The sequence below is a fragment of the Marmota marmota genome, unplaced genomic scaffold (genome assembly GCF_001458135.2).
Source record: "Marmota marmota marmota unplaced genomic scaffold, marMar, whole genome shotgun sequence".
Taxonomy (NCBI): domain Eukaryota; kingdom Metazoa; phylum Chordata; class Mammalia; order Rodentia; family Sciuridae; genus Marmota; species Marmota marmota.
This window is the reverse complement of record NW_026000229.1, coordinates 9,148,873-9,174,983: the sequence shown is the minus strand read 5'-3', so window position 1 is coordinate 9,174,983 and position 26,111 is coordinate 9,148,873. Positions and strand designations below refer to the sequence as shown.

General features: G+C 32.9%; 1 protein-coding gene across 1 annotated transcript in view; it reads left to right on the top strand.

Moving 5' to 3' along the window:
• Neo1 (neogenin 1) overlaps positions 1-26,111 on the top strand; it is a 171,912-nt gene that overhangs the window by 69,660 nt on the left and 76,141 nt on the right. The gene's annotated exons all lie outside the window — the stretch shown is intronic.

Sequence of the window (26,111 nt, the reverse complement as noted above, 5' to 3'; positions counted from 1 at the left end):
AATATATATATATATATATATATATATATATATATATATATAAAATAGATACCAGTTAATAAAAAATACCAGTTAATTATATATAGACTACAAAAAACTTAACCAAAAGTCATATTCTGTTATATGATTATTTTCTCATATTAAATTACTGAAAGTTAAATTATTGGATTAAAACAGTTCTGCATCAAATTGGTAAGGGAGACCATCAGGTACATTATTTATTTATCTATCTTTAACAACTAAATTATTTTTCTTTTTGAGCATTTCTCAAAAATTAATGAAAAAGATACCACTTTTAAATGTCTTTTATCCAAGTCAAATATGATCAGGTACTAATGTGGTTCCAGGAAGAATTTCTGTGACAACTGTAGCCTGATGAGGGAAGCTAATTGGCAAAAATGACACCTACTATGACATCTCTTTAAAATAGCATATAGGATTTTTATGTGCTTGCTTTTGAAAATATAGGTGGAGTACTGTTATAAAAGACATAAAATATTAGAATTGCTTTTTTCTTTCTATGTTTGTTTGTGATCATACTCTTCCTCATTCATTGGAAATGGTTTAAGAACCATGTCACTTTCCCATCTTAGCAGAATGCCTGAAAACAATTACCAAATAAGATACTAGCAGAATCCGTGAGGTAGATGGGCTTATTTTTTTTTACTAATGGCAGTGACTTTTTTCTTTGTAAACTTTCTGGCTATCTTGAGGTATATTTACATGGAATTAAGTAAAAGAACTTGAGCATACTTATGATTACCATTATAAATCTAACAATGTAGATGATTGATGATGCTAGGAAGTCCCTAAATTAATCCTAATTGGGGTCTTCTCATCTTGGATGGTATAATAATTATAGTCATAGTGTGTGTGCTTTTTTTTCTTTTTGAGAACAATGTTTTATGGACTGCTGAAAAATTTTAGTGACCTTATCAGGAACTCAGGGATGTATTCATGATACATAGATAAGAAAGAAGAGAAGGATCATGTTATTAGTTTTGTTTTTTATTTTGCTGTTTTGTGTGTGTGTGTGGGGTTTACTTATTTATTTTTGAGGCAGGGTCTCACTTATAGTTCTGGAACTATAGGCACACATTACTGTGCCTGTCCTTTTTACTGCTTTGTTTTAATTTGCAAGATAAATGTTTATATGAGAAGGCTAAAAGAGGGACTGTAACAACAAAGATCTGATCTCTGCCTTTCTGGAATTTATATTATGGTGAAGAATGTAAAGAGGTATATTACAACTTTAATACCAGTCCAGATTAGGTTTATTTTATGTTTTATGGTACAAATAAAGCCACTACAATTCAGAAGAGAAGAATTCTGTCTGTGTGATCAGGGAATGTTTTTCATGTTAGATGTCCCCTTTGTAATAGGACTTGAATGTTCAGATTTCCAATTGTTGATTTAAAAGATGATCTGAATCAGCATGGAACTAGAACAGAGTACCTGTTTTTGAAAAAAGGTGGCCTATAGAGGCAGAAGAGGATCACAATGCTTTCGTAAGTTAGGTTTAATTAGAATGCAGGCTGGTTCAAAGAATGTTGTTATGAGACAATAGTGAGATGATAATAAGTACATGTACTAAACAAATGAATAAAGAGGGTTCTAAAAAAACAAACACTAATGGTTTCTCTGAGTCAGATTATCAACTGATTGGATATTAAACATTGTTGTAGAGAAGTCAGAGATACTTCCAAGGTTTTATCTGGATGAGTGGAAGAATGATGATGCCTTTCAAATATAGAAAAGGAAGGTGAACTGAAGTGGAAGGGGCTCTCTACTTCTACTCAGGATGTAGAATATACAGAGAACTTTTCCTTTTCACTGCAAGAAAAACTTAATAAGCTACAAAATCATAACTTCTCTCTTTTCAGAGAGGTGAGCTTGCAATGCAACCTAGTAACAAATTCTAAAAAAGGAAAAATGAAAAGGAATGTAGTTATTTGAATTATTTTACCTTTGGCATAGCACAAAATAAAGAAATGGCTACCAGGAAAGTTGGCAAGAAGAAAACTTAAAAAAATTTAACTAATTTTTCAAGGCCAATTATGGGCTAGTTCCAAGGGTTCCACATTACAAAAGGGGTTCACATTTGCTTGCAGATAGTTTTCCCTTGGGCTCCACAGAGTACTCCCAATTAAGAGAGGGGGCAAAGCAGGAAACTTCAGAAAATTATCTCTGTGGTCTAGGAATGAAGGAGGTGTTTGCCTGTTGGAAGACAGACACAGAGATCCTCCCATGTAAAACCTCTTTATTTCATAAGTTTTTGGAGAGAGAGTAGAAGTCAAACCTCTCTGCTATTGTGGGGAGAAACTCTGGAGATACAGGATAAAGGCAAAAGCTCATTGCTGCTAGGAAAAGAAGAGAAAACACTTTACCTCTGAAAGAGGTACAGAAAATCACTTTAGGCCTCAGCATCCTGTGCCTATATAAAAAAGAAGAGGTCTTCTACTACTGGGGGAAGAGTCAGAAACTCCCACCTAGGATCAACATAAATGCAAAGCAGACTTGGGCTGCCATAGGAAAAAGAACCCTAAGACCTACCTGAGATTGAGGCTGAACCCAACAGTAAGCATAGCAGTCTATCAGTAGAAGAATTTGAAATCTTTACTGTAGGTAACTGTAATAACAGTAAAATCTCACACCAAGTTCAGTTCCTGACTAGATTGTCTAAACTCTACCACACTAATAGTTTAACAAAAGAATAAGTCTGCCAATATCTAAGTAAATAATACTTGCTGCTGTTCTGCACACCACATACTTCATTCAGTCAAAAATTAGTCTCAAAAAAAAAAAAAAAAAAGCAAAGGCTCATTAGAGATATTGGTCTGAAGTTTTCTTTTTTTGATGTGTCTTTGCCTGGTTTTGGAATCAGGGTGGTATTGGCCTCTTAGAATGAGTTTGGAAGAGCTGCCTTTTTTTTCTATTTCCTGAAATAAATTGAGGAGTATTGGTATTAGTTCTTCTTTCAAGGTTTTGTAGAACTCGGCTATGTATCCATCCGGTCCTGGGCTTTTCTTGGTTCGTAGGCTTCTGATGGTGTCTTCTATTTCATTGCTTGAAATTGATCCGTTTAACTTGTGTATCTCATCCTGATTCGATTTGGGCAAATCATATGACTCTAGAAATTTGTTGATGCTTTCGATATTTTCTATTTTATTGAAGTACAAATTTTCAAAACAATTTCTAATTTCTTCTATATTTCTGCAGTGTCTGTTGTGATATTTCCTTTTCCATCATGTATGTTAGTAATTTGAGTTTTCTCTCTTTCTCTTCGTTAGCATGGCTAAGGGTCTATCAACTTTATTTTTTCAAAGAACCAACTTTTTGTTCTATCAGTTTTTTCAATTGTTTTTTTTTTGTTTGTTTGTTTGTTTCAATTTCATTGATTTCAGCTCTGATTTTAATTACTTCCTGTCTTCTGCTTTTGGTGTAGATTTGTTCTTTTTCTAGGGCTTTGAGATGTAATGTTAAGTCATTTATTTATTGACTTTTTCTTGTTTTAATTCATGGCATGGATGCAATGAACTTTCCTCTTAGAACTGCCTTCATAGTGTCCCAGAGATTTCAATATGTTGTACTTGTGTTCTCATTCACCTCTAAAAATTTTTTAATCTCCTCCTTGATGTCTTCTGCAACCCATTGTTCATTCAGTAGCATAGTATTTAGTCTCCAGGTGTTGGAGTAGCTTTATTTCTTATGTTATCATTGATTTTTTTTAAAAAAGGCAAAGGTATAAAGCTTACTTGTTATTGAGAAATAAAGCAATTAACAGAATCAAACTCAGATTTTGTGTCATCTGTATATAAAGGCAATAGAAAGATATTCATAGAAAATATACTATGCACATGATATTTCTTACATACCTTTCTTTTAAAAATTACTCATAGCGGGCTGGGGTTGTAGCTCAGTGGTAGAGCTCTTGTCTCACATGCATGAGGCACTGTGTTTGATCCTTAGCACCATATAAAAATAAGGGTATTGTGTCCATCTACAACTAAAAAAAATATTTTAAAAAAGTTACTCAGAGATGTGCTTTGACAGATTGTACAATGAATCAAGCCAGGCTCTGGTGGTGCCTGCCTAAAATCCTAGCAGCTCGGGAGGCTGAGACAGAGGATCTCAAGTTCAAAGCCAGCCTCAGCAACTTTGCAAGACTCTGTCTCAAAATAAAAAATGAAAAGGACTGGGATATGGCTCAGTGGTTAAGTACCTCTGGGTTCAATTCTTGGTACCTAAAATGAATCAAAACAAAGTAAAAAACAAAACAATACTGTTAACATCATATAACAATTGCACTCCTTCGTACTTACCTGAATGAGTTGAAAAGTTAGGTCCATATAAAATCTGCACACAAATGTTTTATAGGAGCTCTATTCTTAATTGCCAAAACTTGGAGCAACTAAGGCCTCCAGGCTGAAAATGGATAAACAAACTTAGGTACATTTATGAAATTGAATATTATTCACTGAATAGAGCATCTAAGATGGGACAAGTGTAATGTAACATTAGTAAATTTGAATCTTAAAGGAAAAGAGAATACAAACAGGACAAAGCAAATATTTTAATAGATAATAGCTATGAATTTAAAAAATTGAGATCAAATCACAGATCTAAAAAGAAAATCAGACAACCCTAGATGTACTAAAGACCAAAGTAGTATACTAGTAGTAGTAGTAGTAGTGGTAGTGTAATAATAATAACAATGAAACAAAATACTCCTACATATCATAGACAAACTACTGGAAACTGAACATGAGAAAGTCTTGAAAGCAGCCAGAAACTGACTACATACAGAGAAACAAAGATAAGCATTATAGCAGACTTTTTGCCAAAAATAAAATCCTTAAAGAAAAAAAAAAAACCTCATATACCCAGCAAAAGCATCTTGCAAAAATTAATGTGAAATAAAGACCTTTTTAGAACAGAAGCTGAGAAAATTCATTGCTAACAGGCTTGTACTAGAAGAAATGTTGAAGTTTTTCAGGCAGGAGTAGTGTGATACCTGATATATCGATTACTTGGAAGATTTTCACAAAGAAATAAAGCAAGTAAGAGTGGTAGTATTTTTTTAAGTCAATATGAATTTTTTTCCTTTTAGTTATTTTAAGAAATAATTGACTGTTTATACAGAAGCCAATAGACTTTTTTCTGTAAAGAGCCAGATAATAAATAATTCAGACTTTATGGGCAAAACAGTCTCTGTCACTCCTTTTTAAATCAACTTTTGTAACATGAAGACAACCATATATTTCAAACCAGTTTGACTATTCTGGTGAATCTTTATTTACAAAAACAAGTGTCAGGGACGAATTTTCAGATCTGAAATATAAGCAAAAACAGTTTATTATATATAAATTGTATGATAAAATTAGTATGTATCATATGACATAAAGAATTGAAAATTAGTGATTTGTAATATTCTTATACAACACATTATATAATATTATTTGAAGTAAACTGTGATAAGTTAAAGATGCATATTACGAACTTTAACAAAACCACTAAAAAATAGAACAAATAATAAAAGTACAGTGGAATCTTAAAAAATAATTGGAAAAAAAGTTGGAAAAGATAAAAAGAAAAAAGAATTAATAAAAATGCAGTAGAATGAATTGGACATAACTTTTGTATGTTCATATATGAATACATGACTAGTGTAACTCAATATCATGTACAACTACAAGAATGGGAAGTTATACCCCATGGATGTATAATATGTCAAAATGCATTCTACTGCCATGTATTACTTTAACACAAAAGAATAAATGAGGCCAAGAAAATCTCCCCAAAACTAACAGAGGATGGTAGATTATTTGAATCCCTCTGTATCAGTTATTACATTAAAGGTAAATTTCTTTTTAAGGTAAATGGTTCTGTGCTGTAGAATAAATCTTAATAAATTTTGCCAGGATTTAAATCATAGAAAATGTCTTTAAAAACTAGAAACCAATAACATGTATCTGGGAAATTATACACCCTTCTAAATAATCTGTGTATCCAAGAAGAAATCATACAGGAAATTAGAAAATATTTAAAATTAAATGAAAATGCAGCCCATCAAAATTTGTGGGATGCACTTTAAAGTATAGCTTTGAGAGAAGCTTTTGAAACCTAGGTTAAAAAGAAACAATTAAATCTAAAGCAAACAGAAGAAGGAAATTATAAAGAACAGAAATAAGGAAATGTAAAACAAATACAATGAGAACATAAATGAAAACAAGAGCCTTTTTGTTTGGAAAAGACCAATTTAAATACATTTAACCAGACTGATGAAGAAAACAGAAGAACACAGTTACCAATATCATTAGTGGAAGGGAAGATGTCACTGTGAATCCTACAGAATTTAAAAGGATATAAAGAGATATGAATAACTTTATGCAAGTAAATTCAAAAAGGAAGATAGTGGAACTGATTTGTTTAAGGAAACAGAATATCTATTAAGATGTATTGAGTTTGGGTTTCAGTAGAAAACCAGATGAAAATGTCTAGAACCACATAGCAGTCCATGCAAGAAACTCAAGAGATTGAAGAAGGAAATAAGTTTTGGTTTTGACAGACTTCAAACTTTTAAAGCAAACTTTTCTTTTCCCACAAATTCAGGTAGTTGAATATTATTTTATTTTCTTTTTTGTTTGTTTGTTTCTTTTTTTAAATTTAATTTAATTTAATTTATTTATTTTAGTTACACATTATTTTCTCATAGCTAGAGAATATTGTGTCCTCATTAGTATTGTGGCATCTTTTATGCTATTAAAAATTGAAATCCCTTAACCTTATCCTTAGTAAATAGAGTCTATGATAGTATCTAGTCCTATTTCTCTGCTTTCAGAGGAATGTTGGTTATCCAGAGTTCATTTCCAAATACTTTCATGAAAATCTTCATAGACGCCATGTGATCTTGTGATCAGCTATTTGCCCTGTTTGTTTTTTCCCCCCTTAAAAGTCAAGAAATCCTTCTTTTATTATTATTCACAGTAGCTTTTGGCTAAAGATAATTGCTTTATGTTCAATTGAAGCTTTTCTTTTTTCTCTTTAGTACATTTTTAAATTTATTTTTTAGTTGTAGTTGGACACAATACCTTTATATTTTATTTTTATGTGATGCTGAAGATCATACCCAGGGCCTTGCATGTGCTAGGCGAGCGCTCTACCACTGAGCCACAACCCCAGCTCTTTTTAGTACATTTAAAAAAAATATTTTTAATTGCAGGTGGACATAATACCTTTATTTATTTATCTTTATGTGGTGCTGAAGATCGAACCCAGTGCCTCACCCATGCTAGGCGAGTGCTCTACCACTGAGCCACAACCCTAGCCCCATCTTTAGTACATTTTTAATGACTGTGAAATGGTCCATTAAGTAAAAGGTTCAAGTTTATTTAATCAGTCTATATTTAAATTGTTTCTAAGTTACATTATGATGATTACTTTATTTGTAGAGCTCCCTTACATTTTGCAATTATTTTTCTTTGCTTAGGTTCTGTGAAGTGGGAAACATTGGGTTGAAGAATAGAATTAGACAGGATATTAAACCCAGGGCCTTGTGCCCACTAGGGCAAGCACTCTACTAAAGAACCACACCCCAGCCTTTTATTTTTTATTTTATTTTGAGGCAGGATTTCTCTAAGTTGCTCTGGCTCGCTTTAAATTTGGCAGTCCTTCTGCCTCAGCTCTGTAGTACTTCGGATTACAGGTGTGTACCACCATGCCCAGCATAAAAATCCTTACTCTTAACTGTCATTCAGCACAGGTGGTTTTCCTTGAACCACTAATATTTTCTGTGGACTTACATCTCAACATCTTATTTTGTCTACGTAAAGATAGTGTGTGTGTTCTATTTTTTTTCTTTCTCACCACTTCTAGTTATTTCAATCATTTCTAATAGAACCTATTCTGTCATGCAGGTTTGTATGTCTTATCTATAGTCACTGTTTTATGCATATTATAAGTAGCACTTCATTGTTTTTGAATGTATCATTGTGAATTGAAATTGCAAATTAATGTGGATAGAAATAATTATACATTACATGCATACATTACATAGAACATTGTATGCATACAATACAAAGTACATGGACAATCGGTGATCTGGAAAAAAATTATATAAAAATTTATATATTTACCTTATAAAAATAAAATATAATAGAGAGTTAAATGTAAACTTTTAATCAGAAATGATTAAAAGAGGATAGGGCTGGGGCTATAGCTCAGTTGGTAGAGCACTTATCTCACATACACAAGGCCTTGGGTTCTATCCCCAGCACCACAAAAAAAAAAAAAAAAAACAACAACAGATAGAAAAGTGTGGCCATCTGCTTTTACTAAATATAAAAGGAAATAAGAAAAATTTGTCATTTTAGGATAATAAATATGAAAATCTGTATATCAAAAATAGCTAAATTAAAAAGGAGACAAACTAGGGAAAAATATACCAATAATTATTCTAAATATCACAAGAATTATTGTGAATGAAGCAAGAATTTAGATCAATGGATATAAAAAATAGCATAAGTATGCAACTCGCAATAGAGCAAAAATAGACTATTTCTAGATATATAACAAACATTTCCCCCTTCAAAGATATAAAATTTAATGAAGATGTCATTCTTGCCCAATAATAAGGATTTTTTGTTTTTAAATGAACATGACTTTATAGGGGCTGCCTAGGGCATGATTAGGTTTGTATCTTCACTCTTACTGAAAGTGTAATTTTTTATGTTCTTTATCAAAACCATTTGACAATTAGATCTTAAAAATTAATTTAGACTCAGCCCATTAATTGTTCTTTTTAGGAGTTTTTCCTAAGGAAGGAATCAGTGACGTGGATAAAGACTATTAATATCAGTATTAGCAATTTTAAAAGAAAAGAAGAAGAGTGATAAAGAGGATAACGAGGGGAAAGAATACGAAATGACTGTAATGTCCCCAAACACAGGAAGTTATTGAAATAATTATAGTACAACCTTGTGATGGAAAACTTATTAGGCCATTAAAAATCATGTGTTTGAATACTTTTAATGATACCAGAAAAATCTTAGGATATAATTTCAAGTAGAAAAGTAAGATACAAAATTATATATATCAAATAATCTGAATTTAGGGGCCAGGGTTGTGGCTCAGTGGTAGAGCGCTTGTCAAACATGCTTGAGGCACTGGGTTTGATCCCGGTACCACATAAAAATAAACAAAGGTATTGTGTCCATCTACAACTAAAAAAATATTTAAAAAAATAATCTGAATTTAGTTTTTTAAAAAAATATTTATTTTTAGGTGTAAGTTGGACATAATGCCTTTATTTTATTTACTTATTTTTATGTGGTGCTGAGGATCGAACCCAGGGCCTTGCACATGCTAGGCGAGTGCTGAGCCACAGCCCCAGCCCCTGAATTTAGTTTTTTAAAAATTACCTGTGCACCAATTCACAATAGCAAGACTGTGGAACCAACCTAGATGCCCTTCAATAGACGAATGGATAAAAAAAAAATGTGGCATTTATACACAATGGAGTATTACTCTGCATTAAAAAATGACAAAATCATAGAATTTGCAGGGAAATGGATGGCATTAGAGCAGATTATGCTAAGTGAAGCTAGCCAATCCCTAAAAAACAAATGCCAAATGTCTTCTTTGATATAAGGAGAGTAACTAAGAACAGAGTAGGGACGAAGAGCAGGAGAAGAAGATTAACATCAAACAGGGATGAGAGGTGGGAGGGAAAGGGAGAGAGAAGGGAAATTGCATGGAAATGGAAGGAGACCCTCAGGGTTATACAAAAGTAGATACAAGAGGAAGTGAGGGGAAAGGGAAAAATAATACAATGGGGAGAAATGAATGACAGTAGAGGGGGTAGAGAGAAAAGAGGGGAGGGGAGGGGGGATAGTAGAGGATAGGAAAGGCAGCAGAACACAACAGACACTAGTATGGCAATATGTAAATCAATGGATGTGTAACTGATGTGATTCTGCAATCTGTATATGGGGTAAAAATGGGAGCTCATAACCCACTTGAATCAAAGTGTGAAATATGATATATCAAGAAATATGTAATGTTTTGAACAACCAACAATAAAAAATTTAAAAAAAATTACCTGTGCACATTTGGACATTCTCATACCAAAATGCCAACATCAGTTAGTTTTCTTTGGGTAGTCATATTTTGTCAGTGTTCTAAAATACCATATATTATGTATATATAAACTGGTTTATATATATATTCTCTATTCATTCAGTAGAAGTTTTTCTTCTTTTAAATACTAAACTCACCTTTCAGTCAATACTGAAATGTAGAAAAGCCACTCAGACACATGTGGATTTCTTTCTTCCAGTAACATCATAGGTAGAAGGTAAGAGTTTGTGAACAACTTCTTTCACAGGAGAGTTGTGTTGTATTGCAGAAAGTAAGTATAGCTGTGTGCAGTCTGAAAGAGGAATGATGAAAACTGGGCTGCTTTGAGCCTTTTTCCCTCTGTATTTATTGGCCTTGTAAATCCCCAAGACAGGAATATAATGTGTACATGTGAATTTCCCAAATCTTTTTGACTATGGAAAGTCCCTGGTTGTTGTTTAGCAGATTAGTAATATTTTAAACGGCATTTTGGAAAACATTGATGTAAAAATAAATATGCATTGAAGAACAGACAGATTGAGGTTGGCAAACGGTAATCCACAGGCCTAGTCTAGCGTAAATAAAGTTTTGTTGGAATATAGCCAAATATATTTATTTACAGATTTTGTCCTGTCTGTGGTCATTTATACACTATAATAGCAGAAATTAATAGTTTATACAGAAACTAAATGGCCAATAAAATCTAAAGTATTTACTGTCTGGTCCTTTACAGAATTTTTTCCCCTCAGCCACTGAACTACATGACACATGTCTTTTAGCCCTGATAGTTTGTGATTCTAAGTTATTCTGGTCAGTGGAAGTCTATTTCACTTAAAACTATTTAAATAAAAAAGTAGAGTAGCGATAGGAAAAAGAGGGTGAAGCATGTAAGGATTTATAGTCTTTCTTCTGAAGAAAGTCAAATCTGGTACATGAATAACTAGGAGGAAATATATACTCTGTGGTGCCATGGAGAACTGTCAGAGGGAAACTAAAAACTACAGATTCTGGGGGCATATCACTCTTACTCACCTCTACACAACACAGCCACTAGAAACAATGGAGTGAATTACTATAAAAGGAAAGAAATCTGATGTGATGGTGCTTGTCTTCATGTACCTTGTTTAATGTTGAAAGTATCTGAACAACTTCGACGGTTTCACTTCTGTAGGAGTTGTCTCATTCCTACCTGAAGAGTGGCTGTATGTATCAGCCTGCTAGAACATTATTTGAACTTTCATAATAATAGATAAAATATATAAAATATTGTATCACATTACCAGAAAACTGAATTTCTAACCAAATGGGTAAGTAAAATTTGAGAAGTTTTGTTTCAAACATACTTTCTTAAATACAACTGTTGATGTAATTAACAGTAACTGTTGATTTTAGATCTTGTGTCTTTTAAAATATTCATAAATAAACATAAACAGTATTTTTGTTTGCCATTTTAAATTAATATTGCCTGTTTTTAATAATTATCTATTGAGTAATATTTTCAAAACATATACATTTAAGTTGTGCAGGTATGTTAAGGGTAGTAAAAATTAAGGGGAAATACTGTGTTTTTTGTCCATTAATTTTATTTGTCTTTCTTCCTGTCAGCGTAAATTTAAAAATAGACTCATAAATGATTGTTTTAAGACTGGAATATAAAAACACAGAAATAGTTTTTTTATGTATGTTCTTTCAAACCAAGTCTAATGATTTTCAGTTTTTTTAGTTCCAATAGTGGAAGAAGAGTTGATTAAAAGGGAGTAATGTGAACTTGTTTTTAGTGAAGGAAATCCACACTTCACCAGTAGATTAAATGACTTCTAGGATATTATGGTCATGGTTGATAAGAAAACATATTGGGCATCACTTTTTTTTTGGACAGATAACATTTGTAAAAAATTCCATATAGTATCTGAGGTTAACATTGAATAATAGATTTTCTGGAATAAGTGACTAATGGCCTGGCATGAGTAAAAGTTGGCTAGATAGCAGGAAATTATTAGTCATTAGTGGAATATTTTAAATCTGAAGCACTAGGATATGTAATAGTGTTGGTGTTAATGAAAGGATAAATTCTAATTGGTTATTTTGGTTTTTTTGTGACAGTAATTATAACTTTAGGCAAAATTTTACTCAAGATAACTGGTAAATTTGACTTCTTAGTCAGAAATTTCATGTCTAAAAACTTTTTAAAATTGAAAATGCATCTAATGCTAATGCCTGGGTTCTGGTTCTTGTCTACTATTAACTTACTGAGTGATTGGATCAGATATTGAAATTTTGTGATTTTTTTTTTGTTTTTTATGAAATTAGTGAATTAAATTATCTTTTAGGTTTTTATCACTTCAAATACTGTGTTAATTTCAGTTAATTTATAAACAAGCATTTATATTATATAAAATGTTTCAAAACATTTTTTGTATAAGATTGAAATAAAATATATTATTTACAGTCAGAATGAAACATTTCCAGTTAATAATTTTATGATATCCTTTTGTAACATGTGTAATGAAACAAACCTATGCTTTAAGTCTGCCATATTAGATTCATGTCCTATCCTCACTGTAGGTGAGGTGATTAATCTGAGCATCCATTTCCTTATCTGTAAACGGTAATCTCTGCACAGCACACCTCTGAGAGGCAAATAAAATAATAGTATGTAAAGTGTTCTGTTAATTTTAAGTACTCTGTAACTTTAATATAATACTAATTTGGGGCTGCAGTTGTAGTTCAGTGGTAGAGTGCTTGCCTAGCATGTCTGAGGTATTAGACTTGATCTTCAGGACCATATTTTAAAAAACAAATACAAGTAATAAAATGCAATAACAAAAACATTTTTTAAAAGATAATAGTAATTTGAAAATGCAAGCCAAAACACTCAAGAGAATCCAGTACTCTGCATTACAGTACATAAAAATGAAGGTAAAAGGCTAACTTCTTAAAACAAAGTGAAGTTTTTTTAAATTAAATTACAAAAATTCACTTGATATTCATTTAGATAATTTAAATTTGCAAAACAAGAAAATAATCGTATATGACCAGATTGTAAGGCATCTGAAATGGACTGGTAAAACTAAACTTGCACTGAAATATTTTAAAATAAACACAATACATGTTCATTTCAAAAATAACAATGTAGGGGCTGGGATGTGGCTCAAGCGGTAGCGCGCTCGCCTGGCGTGCGTGCGGCCCGGGTTCGATCCTCAGCACCACATACAAAGATGTTGTGTCCGCCGATAACTAAAAAAATAAAAAATAAAAATATTAAAATTCTTTCTCTCTCTCTCTCTCCCTCTCTCACTCTCTCTTTAAAAAAAAAATAACAATGTATAATTGACTGATGATGTAAAAGTAATTTGACTGATGTAAAAGTAAATTTACTTTTTAACTCTTTTTCAATCTCTCTTTTTACATGTAGCTCTTGTTAAACATTTTCTATGTATTTATTTAGTAATAATTTTGTCTGCTCTACAAAATTATTCATTCGTTGGGCTGAGTGTAGTGTTGAAATAACTAACAAGCAGAGATGATTCTCTGCCCTCATGGAACTTATATTCTATTAGGGTAGACAGACAATAAACAAGTAAATGTGTAAGCAAAATATTGTGGTTTTTATATCTACTTCAAAGAAATATAAAAAAGAAGAAAGCTCTGATGAAGAATCATCAAGGATAGAGCAGAAGTTATTTTAAATAAGGTAAACAGATAGGGCCTTGTCAGAGTGGTATTATTTGAGGATCTTCCTGAAGGAATAGCAGGAATTTGAAAATGTGTTTTATACATTCACATACATATACACATTCATATATAACTTAGCAGAAGTTAGCTATTTTTCTGACTTCATGATTAACCAGTATTTGTGGGCACAACAGTACTTAGAGGTGTAACTCTTTTTTTTTTTTAATTGCTCTATAACTCATCAGATTAGACCATGAAGAGACTTGCTTTTGAATTCCTTAAAGAAGTGTAATTTTTTGAAATGCAATTAAAAATAATTTAACATTCATATACCCTTTTATCAAACAGTTTTATTCATAATCAGTTATCTTGAAGATATAGTTAGCAAGTAACCAAAGATTCACATGCTAGACTAACATAAATCAGGAAACAACCAATAAGGGGTACTAGTTACATGCATGAAAACAATGAAATAGTAAGTGTTAAAAAGAAAAAGGTAGATACATGTATGGAAAAATTTGCAAGTTATTAAAGCAACTTGCAAAATAGTGTTCTGATTTCCTTTTTGAAAAAGATGAGAGGAAAGGATATAGATGGCTTTACAAGTCTCACAAGGCTACACTGCACAATAATCTGTTAATGGTGATTGTGTCTGAGAAATGGGGTTGGAAAAATCTGAAGAGTGGACAAGAAAAGGACAAGAAATAAATGTAAAATAAAACTATTAGAAATTAAACTTGAAATATGTGAATGTGTACATTGATTTCTACGTTTTTCAAGGCAGTTTAAAGTCTTGTGGGTTTTTTTCTCAAAACAAAATGCTGTGGAAGAAAAAAAAAAAAAACAGGGTAAGAATATTTGGTAACTATTTCCAAATGTTCTTTGTTACAGAATCTTTTTTTCCTGAAAGATGAATCATGTAATTCAAATGCTAAGGTGGTTAAATATAATTTATTAAAATATTTAAAACATTTTTTTAAACCAAGTATTTTATTGGGTCATGTGCTATGTAACAGTTACGTGGCAGAGACTGTGCTATATAGGTTCTTAGGGGAGATGACATAAAATCATAAACTCTAGTTAAGATAGACCTTAGAAATCTGATTACTTAGTTTAGCTGATCTGGAGACTCAGGAAAGTGACTTGCCTTAAAACTAGTTAGCATGAAAGTCAGGACTTAGGTTTTCAATTTCAAAACTTACTGTACTGGGCAAGTTTAATATTTCCAAGAGAAAAATAACTTATGTTCTCTTTTTTCCTTTTATGTTCTTGTAATTTCAAATTCATTCTTTCAAGTCAGTATTATAGTCATACTTATTGACAGGGTGGGTCAGATATCTCATTTTGCGAGCGTAGACATGCATGTAGTGAACCAAAGACAGTCCTAGTTAACATCTGCCATCCTGGCATAATTACCCAAAGTACCTTCTTTCAATTTCAGAAGTATTGGGGTATGGATAGTATATTGCGTAGTCACCCCAGTTATTGCCAATTTATTGAATCTGAAAGGTTATACAGCCAAGTTAGAGACTTTATAGACTATGAATCTAAATCACTATAATGCAAGCTGTGCTGAATGCCAAAGTGCCACCTTAATTCTCAATGGGAAAAAAATAATTTCTGTCAGATTTGACAGACAAGGAAGATTTTTTGAACTATGTAGCCTTAGAGCCAAGTCCAGAAAGTTGTGTGGATTCTAAACTAGTTAGGTTACATCAAGATGGAAAAAGGATTTGTCTAAGATGTGTTAAGTAGAAAGGCCCAAAGTCCATTTGGAGAATAGCAGGCAGATGCTGAGAGCCACAGCCGAGTCGGAATGGCCCCTAGCATTTTGCCAGAAGTAATGGTTGAGAGGCAGCCAATAAGATGATGATAATTAAGTTAAGCTGTCTATAATTGCTGTGACTGGATGATGCTGGAGTGAAACAGACTGTGTATTCAATTGTAAATAGACCCCTGCTGTCCGCCTCAGGTGCCCACTACTTTGGAGTTCTCCCGGGGATTTCTGGGGAGTTCCTGTTGGTTGGTGAAGTTCCGGTGGAGGGAGTTCCTGTTGGTGTGTGGTGTCCCTGGAAGGGCCACGTGGGTGGCATTCGGGGGAGTTCGGAAATGAAGTTTGTTCCTGCTTGAGTGGCTCGTGATTTGTGCCCAGCCAGACTGTGGCAGGCAGCTCAGTTTACTAGTATTCAGAGAAGTATGAGTACAGTAATATACAGCAGGAAGGTATGTATAGGCCACTTTATTTAATACCAGATCAGAGTGTTGGGATTTGTCAAGTAGTTAAGACCTCAGCAGATTTCATGTATGTGAAGAAAAAAGTAGCACTTTAAGAGGATTAATGTAGTGGAGGTGTGCTGAGTGGTTACAAAGAGGAAAATTAGGACTTTGTGATACCTGATTTGGTACAAAATTCAGATTGGTGTGATGTTGAAAACCCTCAACTAAGTTGTAGCACTGGAGAGACATTTTATCCTTTAAACAAAGAAGGACCAGATTTGTGGTTATTTGAATGTTAAGTGTAAGAGAGAAGAAAAGTTTAGAGTTTTATGCTAAGTAGAAATAGACTCTAGGGGCTGGGGTTGTGGCTCAGCAGTAGAGCGCTCGCTTAGCACGTTTGAGGACTGGGTTCTATCCTCAACACCATAAAAACAAATAAATAAAATGAAGGTATTGTGTCTGACTACAACGAAAATACACACACACATATGTATGTATATAAAAGAAATAGACTCTATATAAATCTAAGGTTATGATCTTTAATCTTTTTAGGTTAAGAAAGTTTGTCCCCATTACCCTTGAGCTATGTTACAATGAATACTTGTTTGTTTTTTTTTAATTATTCATTTTTATTTTGGTACCAGAAATTGAATACTTGTTTTTAGATAGCTTTGGTGAGCTAGATAGAAAATCTTAATCTGTTTAATCTTAAACATTAATTTTATTTTTGCCAAAAGTCATGGATTTTTAAGACCCAGAACTTTTGAAGTCTAAATAATAATATAGTCCTCAATGATAATTTTTAGTGTTCAGCTGTTAAATAGAAGTCCCACAGATGCCCTTTTCTGGACACAAATATAGATTTAGACCTTATCAGAGAGCAAGCTTGAATTTGAATTTGATGGTATTATTTCACTATAAAGAAAGAATCCATTATGCCGTGCCAAAACACCAGAAGGAGAATAGTATGTCTGAATATCTTTTGATTGGTAACTATATTTAAAAGATGCTAAATTATACAATAATGTCATAGTTGGCAGAATATCATTTGGACCTGAAAGACATCACTGACAATCTGGCTGCTTACAGACTTGATTTCAGATAGTTTCGATGCTGGATCAGTATGTTTTTCATTTTAGATTATAGTGATGTTAGCACTGAGAATATTACCAATTTATATAGGCTTATGAGACCATCAGAGATAAAAAGTATAGTATATAGTATTTGATATGCATATTGAGAAATGTTTTTCTTTAGCATTACATTTTAAATACTACTCTGCTTCATAAGTTCTGTAATATTGTCCTAATATTTTGGCTGCATGCATATTTTGGGGGGGAAGGGATTCCTGGGATTGAACTCGGGCACACTCAACCACTGAGCCACACTCCCAGCCCTATTTTGTATTTGTATTTTATTTAGAGACAGGGTCTCTCTGAGTTGCTTAGCACTTCGCTGTTGGCTGAGGACAGCTTTGAACTCCCAGTCTTCCTGCCTCAGCTTGGCTTACAGGCATGTACCACAACACCCAGCTGCATGCATATTTTTAAACAACCTTTGTTTGGTACTAGAATTATTTTCTGAATTTCCCCCTTATGTTTTTTAGCATTGTAGAACCCAATTGGTTAAATGAATGTGAGACATGTTTTAGCCGGATCCCAGATTAGTGATGGTTTTCTCTTAATTTTTAGAGTTTCTTTTTAGTTCACTCTTATAAATGTGAGTAGTTGTTGTTTCCTTTAAAGTAGTTTGTTAAAGAACTTGATTGGGACTATTTGAATTTCATTGCATTTTGTATAATCTGAAGAAATAAAAGCTGCTAGAATTTGGGTTTCTGGATCAGAATCTCAAAAATGTTACTGCTCTTTCTCAACTACATCATAGAAAGTTGGCTGTGGTTAAAGTTAATGAAAATTATTAAACATTGAAGCAAAATCAGTTTTTCCTTTTTATTGGTCTAAATGAGAAATGATCAGAATTACCTTTATAAATTTTGTCTTCCAACTTTTCTCTGGGGTGTTGGGATCTTACTGGGAAGATGGCAGTTTGGTTGAGGATGAAAGGGGAGGAGGTCCTCTTTATTTTGCGCTCACTGCTATGGTAGGTGCGTCATTAACATCTGGCACACCTTTTTTAATGAGTGCTTTTGATGTCAGGAAAAAGTCAGATGATTTCCTTAAAATTGAAACATCCTTCCTGCACACAAGAATGGGAGGAGTATTTTGTGTTCATTTTATTTTATAACTTCCTTCAATTGTTTATATAAGTCATTTGTTTAAACCAGTAGTTCACTGCAAGGGCTGCTTATCACAATGCACACGTTCTAAGAACTCCCCGATAAACTGTATTCCTATGTTAGTTTTTTTTTTCCCTACCTTTCAGAGCTATTTCCTAAGCGAAGGAGCTCTGAAGTTTATAGGATCATCATTTGCAACTGTTAATTCCTTCCATTGAAATTATTTGAATACTCAAAATAGCCTTGGCTATTATGAGTTTATGTCCCATTGCATTTTGTCCCTAACAAGTTTTCTAGATAGATATTCAGCAACTGTGCTAATGGTCATTTCAGGTATTGGGGTACTTTTGAATTGCTTTATTTTGGAAGTAAATATGCTATGTTCTAAAAAACCAAGGAAAATGGGTACCAAATTCATAAGCGCCAACTTCAATTGGGACTTTGATTGCTAAGAAATGCCATTATATTTTTGAGGTCTTCTCCCTGTTGCCCTACCTTCATGCCCCTCAAACCTATAATTCCCTTACTTCAGCAGGTGACCCTGCATTTCTTAATTCATTGAAAATTGATATTTTTGATCTAACACATGGTCAGTTTTTGGTGGTGGTTTTCTTGGTGGTGTTTTCCAGACATTACAGCTTATCAGTATCAGATCAAACTTTTTAATTGTCTTATTAAAATTCTATAGAGCTTTACTTTATTTTTGTCTATCTAATCTGTCAGCTTTTAAGAAAATATTACTAATAAGGTATTATGCAGATTTTTTTGATTCTAGAATTTCTATTATTGCTTTAAATATTCAGAAGCCATGTTGTTATTGCTTTAGGAGTTATGACTTATCTTCCTGTTGGATTATTATGATTCACCAAATCAAAAACACCATGAATTACAAGAAGCAACCTGATTTCAGAGATGTTAAAAATGTGAAAAAGTACATATCAGAATCAAGAAAACAAAATATGGTATTTGCTTTATCAGCAAGAAACATTTTTTTTGTTTTGTTATAGATAAACACAATAAATTTTATGTATTTTTATGTGGTGCTGAGGCTCGTCGAATCTAGTGCCTCATACATGTTAGGCTCTACCACTGAGCCATGACCCCGGCCCAAAACACTCATTTTTGCCTTGGTTAATTCTTGTTACCTTCAACCCTTTTTTTTATCTAACATTGGCATTTCTATACATTTTATTTGGGTTAGGGATATAGCTTGATGGTATGCCATTTGCCTAGTCTGTGTAACACCCTGTCATCCTGGTCATCCTAGCAACTTGAGACTGAGACAGGAGGATTACAAGTTCAAGGCTAGCTGGACAACTTATAAGACCTGTCTCAAAACAAAATTTTAGAAAGGGCTGGGAATGGCTCAGTGGTAGAACACTTGCCTAGTTTATGTAAATGTCTGGGTTCAGCCCCCAGTACTGAAAAAAGAAAATTTTTTAAATGCAAATTTAGCCTTATTTTATTTCTAGCAGCTCTTCAAGTTAATCCTGATCTTTCCCGTCACCAGACAATGCAAAAACTTCAAGTTTTTGCGGCCTTCTTGGTCATATGCAATGTTTTCCTCCAAACTATATTCTCTACTTTCTTGGATTCATTGTTTTTCATTTACTTTGCTTGATTAACTCTTGTAGTAATCACAGCCCCTCAGAAAGGGGTGAGAAGTAAATTTCCATGACTTTGCTTGTCTGAAAATACTTTCATAGTATTTTCATATTTACTTCACATACTTTCAAAGTATGTGATGACTTTGCTTGCCATCACATACTTTCATTATCTTTCAGCACGTTAACAGTCGGTGTTTGTTTGTTTTAGGTTGACTTCTTTGGTTTCTGAAAGCTTTCAAAACTTTTATTTTTATTTCCTTTAGAACTCTGAAATTCCACAGCATGGATTTCTTTCCTCCATCCCCACCTGATATTATCCAGTGTTGAGTGGTCCCTTTAAATTTAAAGACTTACGTCTGTTTAAGTCCAAAAAAATTTTATGATGTTTTCTGTAGTTTGAATATTATTCTTAAATGTAGATTTTAAAAATATTTATCATACTCGGTTTTCTCTGAGCTTCCTGGATCTGTGGTTAGATTCTTATCATTATTATTTTAAATATTTCTTCTGTTATATTCTTTGTTCTCCTGCTGATATTTCACTTAGTATATATCTGACCCTTTGATATTGTCCCATAGTTTTGGGGTGTACTATTTTTTAAAATATTTTTTCTCTTTTCACTTCAAGAAGTTCTGTTCACCTGTCTTCAAGTTGACCATGTCTTCCCTCAACCATATTGAACCTACTAATGAGTCTATCTAGAGGCATTCTTCATTTCTGTTACTATGTTTGGTCTGTAGCATTTGCTTCTTTCTCCTTAACTCTTGTTGTAACCTACTTATTTCTTTAGAGTCTTTAGCATATTAGTCATTTTGTTTCAAAATCCCTGTCATGTAATTTCAACATCTGTGTCATAGCTCCATCTTGTTCTGGTTGTTTGGTCTTGACTGGGTGGTGGTGGTGGTTGTGGCAACTTAATGTCTCAAAATAAAAAGGGCTGGGGATGTAGGTCAGTGGGTGAATGTCTCTTGATTCAATCCTCAAATCGCTGGTACCTCCCATACACACACACACACACACACTATATATATATATATATATATATATATATATAACCATGTGTGGTTATTTGTAATATATAGTTTATATATATCATATATTATATATATATATATATTTTTTTTTTTGAAGCTGGGATATATATGAGCCTCTTCTGTCTGACTTACAGGAAAACAGGTGCTTTAAACACTGTAATATTATGGATGTAAAGCCTCTAACCTACCAAGCCCAATCCACTTCAATTCCTCGCTCTTTTTACACTTTATCACTTAAGTTGTTTTGATTCTACCAGTACCAAAACCTGTATGCTTCAAGGCACAGTTTTCAGTGCCACGTAAGCACTTTCTACTTGATGTAAACATTATATGATGCATACAATTCTTCCTTATTAAACTGTAAGATCACTGAAAAAAGAGTGTGTTCATCATTTTGTCATTTGTATCATTTATCTTTAGAATTGCTAGCATAGCTAAACATGTGCCATCTCAATAAATAGTAATAAACAATAAGTATATAAGTGTAATATCTGTCTTTAAAAATGCATTCTCTTTAATCAGTTTTTAATATTTGTGTGAATTTTATTTAAATGCAAGGAATCCTGTGCATATCTCTTTTGATTTTGCTTTGGGAACTAATAATTATGATTATCAAGGAAACAGCAAATGGTTTTAGAATCTATTAGATAGGGATTTCTTATTATACTTGCATTAATAAAGGTATCTGAATATGCATGAAAATTTCAAGGAGATTTGGGAGTAATTTGCATGCTAACTAAACATTTTGATTTCTCCTTCTAGAAGTTAAATAATATTGATTATAATATGGAAGGTGATTCCCAAATCAAAAGTAGGTATCATATTATCGTTTCTGTCACATAAAACTTGAAGGAAAATAGCAAATATGACAAGTCTTGAAACTCATGTCAGAATTTCACAAGCAATTTGATTATAATGTATTTTTCTTTTAAATAATATACAACAAAGAAATTTCTGTCATTTCAAATAAGTGCTATATTAAACATGGGATCTCTGAAATTTATTAGCAAGACTTTTTTCAGAAAATCAGAATCTTAGAATTATAAGTTTCTCTATTTAATTATTATCTTCATGATAACCTTTACTATTTTTCAGTGATAGGCCATTATTTTTTATAGGATTTCCCATTCTGTTTAGCAGAACTTTACATTTGAGAATTGCTTTTTATTTTAAATTAAAATCTGCCTCTGTTTTCTAAAGCTTTTTTCTTGTTATACTTTAAACTTGCAGAACCCATAAAGTCTTAAGATTTTCACACCAACACCCATGACAGCTATTATAGCTTCTCGAAGAGAATGGGATAGAGTATACACATTGGGGCCATAGCTATTTCTTTGTATGAGTCTCCTGCAAGCAGATGTTTAGAAATTAGATTGTGACAGTGTAAGAAGATGCCAATTCTCAATCATCACCAATGTGTATCATTATTCCTCTGCTTTAGTTTTCTTTAATTCAGAATCATATTTTAAATTTGAAACTAGTGATGAATTTTATTAGTTTGCAAAGGAGGAAGAAATCTGTCTTAGCTTCTACCTTATGAACTTCAGTGAACTATGATTAGTCTGTTGAAAGACAACATTTGGAACCACTAGTGTATAGCCTGAACTCATTGTAACTGCCATGTATGTTCAGTGGCTCTCTTACATGATTGATTACTCTCAGGAGCAAATTATATGTAGCTCTCTTCACATTCTGTTAATTTTTTTTACTTTTAATAAAGTGCTGTTATTAATAGCCAAGTATAACTGTTGTTTCCCCATTGAGTTTAAATGCTTCATTTGAATCTCTTTAATCTTGTTTTATTGAACTCTCCTTGTTTTGCTGTGCCTCTCAGAAAATTTTTTATTGCTTTCTTTGAACTTTTTGCAGTGGGGAAAAATGGGAATTGCTCTATTAGAGTTGTGGAGTAGGACCCAGTAGAGAAACTTTGAGAATGAATACTGAATACTTGAATGTTCATACATACATTTTAATGATAATTTTAGAATGGGACAAGTCTCTATAGCAATTTTGATTGATTCTACAATGGTAATTTATAGAATAGTTTATCTCTTCTTCAATGTGAAGACATTGACTGATAGATGCAATCTGAAATGCCAGGATGCTTTAATACTCGGTTTTTTGTTGTTGCTGTTTGTTTTTTGTTTTCCCAAATCAGACTAAAGGTAAGAACTACTGAAATGCAGAGAAATTATTGAGCTTTTTCAGTATATGATACTTCACTTACCAATGGGACAGCTCTTTGTTTTTATTCTTGCAGTGGTGATGGTCTTTAGCCTGGCCATTTCTACATTAATTCCTGGCATTCTGGATAGGATTAGAAGTATTATCTGTAGCCACAGAGCAATTTTTTCTTTTGTTAAAAAAATCCAGAATGCAAGTTGGTCCTTATTAGCACAAATCATTGAGTGCTTCATTAATTTTAACCAGGAGCCAATTAGATTGTCAATAGTATAATTGAGTTGGGAATGAAGAACCAGCTTGTTTGAATTCTAGACTGTTAATAAGATTGAAAACTTGCCTTGCAAAGCTCAGTGGTGAATTCATATAACTTTTATTTAAAATAAAATAACTTGGGTGAAATTTTCACAAATTAAACAAAATAATTCAGGATTTGTTTGGAAGTTTAATAGCCTATTTGTAGAATAATATATACATTTGTATTTATACAAATACAAACATCTTTTCTGATCTCTTTTGGTTAATGAGAGTATTACCTTTACTTTATCTCAGAATGTCATGCAGGAACTAGAGCTGTCCCATTTTTATAGTTAAGACTTTGTTTTCTTGAAAACTAATAAATATATCCTTTAATAATTCAGCCTCAGAAGTTCTCTTTACATATAAGTTCATCTTTCAAAGTCCTGTATATCCCCAAATTAACATATTTGTGTTCATAAGTATTTTTGTAGTTTTTATTAATTATGAATTCATGATGTGTAGTCGTATTAGTTTCGCAAAGGAAACACATGACTATAACAAAAATACATAAATAATTCCTATAATGATTAGAGCCCAGAAGTATTTTTAGCATAGCATTTTTGATTATCTCTTCTCGAGATTATCTAATAATTATTGTAATATCTTAAAAGCATTTGTAACTTAGACTTCTGACCAGAATGGAATAATTTGTACTGGACTAGCTTCCTGCTATGACTAGCTAGAAAATTGGACAAATTATATGAAAGAAATAATTTTAGACATTTGAAATCTTACAGAACCATGGTCACTAAGACTAGGGAAATGAATGAGGTGAGCCCCATAATTATCCCCAGCATTCTGCCTGGAGGTACTTTCCTGAAAGGGGGGGAGGGGGCGCTTACCAACAAGGAGCTAAGGGCAGATAGCTCAGCTAACTCAGTGAGATAGAGATCAGTTTAGGGATAGAAAGATAATTGGAATTTGTAGAGCAGGCTGTTGGAGAGAAGAGATGTGCAGGGTGGGGTGGGGGGCTGACAGAGTTGTATCAGATTCCCCTGGAGTCTTTGGATCCCATGTTGCATCTAGTTGTCATGTCTTCTTTGTCTCTTGCCGGTTTATGACAGTTCTTCTCTTGATCTGTCATACCTTTGACACTTTTGCAAAGTATTGATCAAGTATTTTGTGTAGTGTTCTCAAGGTGGGTTGATCTGATGTTTTCTTATGATTACACTGAGGTTATGGATTTTATTTTTCATTTTTTAGAAATATCACTGAAATGATGTGCCCTTTTCAATACATATCAAGGTACATGATGTCTGTATGTCTTATTATTTGGTAGTGTTAAGCTTGTTCATGTGGCTAGGTGGCATATGCCAGTCTTAATACCCTTGTGGTCATCTCTGAACCCAGACTTTCTGAGCATAAATCTCCTGTCTCCAGGGGCAAGGGATCTGGAGGGTTAATACTCCTTTTACATGCTTTCAAATAATCCCACTGTCTCAGTTTTGTAAGTCCTGTCAGTTTCTTTAAGTCTGTTGGCTTGATCTTTGTCACTTTGATCCTTTTGAGGCAGAATGACTATTTATTTATTTATTTATTTATTTCTTACATACATGACAATAGTGGAATGTATTACATTCATAATTATCCACTCCCAAAGCAGCTTTTCGTAACTCTGTATATAAAGTATGTTCGCGCCAAATTATGCCATTATACATGAGCTCTCTCTTTTTTTTGCATTACAATTCTTAATACACCTTTATACCACAATTTATCATATCTCTGTATATAAGGTATGTTGACACCAAATTCACATCTTCATACATGTATTTTGTATAATGATGACCATCTCCTTTCACCATCCTTGCTATTCCCCTTCTCCCTCCCTTTCCCTCTCACCCCTATTCCCTATCTAGAGGTAATCTTCCTCCCATGTTCTCCCTCCCTACCCCACTTTGAGTCACTCGCCTTATATCAAAGAAAACATTCGGCATTTGTTTTTTGGGGATTGGCTAACTTCACTTAGCATAATCTTCTCTAATGCCATCCATTTCCTTAAAAAAGAATAAGATCATACAAATGTCATAATCTTATTCGTTTTTAGGGCTGAGTAATATTCCATTGTATATAAATGCCACATTTTTTTTTTACCCATTCATCCACTGAAGGACATCTAGGTTGGCTCCACAGTTTAGCTATTGTGAATTGTGCTCTTATACATTGATATGGCTGTGTCCCTGTAGTATGCTGTTTTTAAGTCCTTTGGGTATAGTCCGAGAAGAGGAGTAGCTGGGTCAAATGGTGGTTCCATTCCCAGCTTTCCAAGGAATCTCCATACTGCTTTCCAAATTGGCTGCACTAATTTGTAGTCCCACCAGCAGTGTATGAGTATACATTTTTCCCACATCCTCGCCAACACTTGTTGTTTGTCTTCATAATGGCTGCCATTCTTATTGAAGTGAGATGGTATCTTAGAGTAGAATGACTCTTTATTAATTTACTTTTCCTCTATCTTATTTTTCATACATTTTGATTTGCCCCAAAAAACTCTGTTGCATCCAGCATGGATTTTGTGTTGTCCTGTTTGTTGTGTGAGAATATCTGTTAAATAGTAGACCCAGAAATGTATCTGGCCTTTTATCCTAAAACTGAAACCAAAATAGCCTTTTAGAAGACTGCTTGCCATTATTTTTCAAACTTGCAAATGCACAAACCTTTGGCTCAGCATTTCCACTTCTACAAATAAATCTTGTAGAAATATTTATTCATGTACACAAAGATACATGTGTAGGAAAATTTACAGAA